Source organism: Neovison vison, chromosome 11, assembly GCF_020171115.1.
Source record: "Neovison vison isolate M4711 chromosome 11, ASM_NN_V1, whole genome shotgun sequence".
Lineage (NCBI taxonomy): Eukaryota > Metazoa > Chordata > Mammalia > Carnivora > Mustelidae > Neogale > Neogale vison.
The window spans coordinates 80947910-80949315 of record NC_058101.1 but is presented as its reverse complement, the minus strand read 5'-3'; the positions used below and the strand labels follow the sequence as shown (position 1 = coordinate 80949315).

Below are 1406 nucleotides of genomic sequence, written 5' to 3'. Positions count from 1 at the left end.
TGAAGTTTCTCCTTTATCTCTCTTTTACCTTTCCTTACTAATTAAGAAGATAATTCTACAGTACCCAAGCATAATTGCATTTATATAGTCTGTGAAAATATAGGACAATTAGAGCAACTGTCAATTCATTTGCTAATAAGATCCTTATAATATGAAGGATTCTAGAAAAATTTATGCATACCTGAGTCTCAATTCTTCTCTGTTTTCTTAAGTTAAAAAACTTCTTGTGCTCAACATATACTAAAATTGGAACAATGTGGAGAAGATTAGCCTTGCTGCCATATAAGGCTGATGCACAAATTCCCATAGCATTCCATATTTTTTATCTAAGACCAAAGAAACACACAAATGCTGTGAAGAACAGTTCCAGGTCAAGAAAGAGGAAAACAAGGCTCTGAGGATGAAGAAACCAAGAAATAAAACTCCTTCTCTTTGGTCTGTACATAGTGACCTCAGCAATAACACAGATTAGTTATTCAATAAAACAAACCTTTTCTGCCAAAATAAAATTCTCAAGGATTAACTATTTAAGAGTGTGAAAATTTAGAGATGTCCTTAGGTGATGTCGGTTTGCTTATTTAGAGTATTTTGGAGAGATCTTAAAGAGGTGTTAATTTCCTATTAATGTCCAAGTTGACCAGAAACAGAACTCCATCAGTCACACATCCCACAGATCATGCTCCCCTTCCTCTATATCACTTCTCTTTGTCCCCTTCAGTTCTTTGTCTTCTTTGTGGCTTATCTGTCTAAAACATTAAGAATAGTTGGAATCATAAAGAAGTAAAAGAGAGATAAAATATATTTTTGTATGTAGGAGAGTTCTGACTTGATGGAATTTATTATGAAAAATGGTACCCCAAACTTCAGTCCCTATTCTACAACTTCTAGTTATTCTCTGAGTTGGACTCTGGTTTTGACAAATTGGTTACATTTCCCAGAACTCACTTTCCTTAAAGTTGTGGGTATAGAGTTTGCCTCCTCCATTTGAGAGGCAAAAGTGATATAACAGCCATAAATATCTAATGGTCTTCTAGGTAGGTTTATAAAAGATGGACACAGAAATGCTCAGCATGGCAAAGTTTCTTTTACTTTTTTGTTTTGTTTTGTTTTGCCTACTGGTCTTCCTCCTGTCTCCTAGCTTCACTGACCAACAGTCACCTCAGTAATACCATCTCACATTGGCTATGGGCCTACAGAGGTAGTAGTCACACTGAGACAACAGTTCTCCACAGACTACTCTGCTTACTGTCTATAATGTTTCATGCCTTGCTTTCCAGATTTCCCTTCAAGGTCCCTCATGTCCACATAGACTTTGAGAGGACTGACTTTAACTTCTGTCATCTAATCCACCTTTGGACCTTTCCTCAACCACTTTTGGTCACATATGTATAATGCCTTATTTCTAG

At 36.1% G+C, this 1406-nt stretch overlaps 1 non-coding gene across 1 annotated transcript; it reads left to right on the top strand.

Moving 5' to 3' along the window:
- The first annotated feature begins 211 nt into the window (after positions 1-211).
- On the top strand, positions 212-323 carry LOC122890770. The gene has a single exon (XR_006381193.1). It is a non-coding gene; the product is annotated as a U6 spliceosomal RNA (small nuclear RNA).
- Positions 324-1406: the final 1083 nt, after the last annotated feature.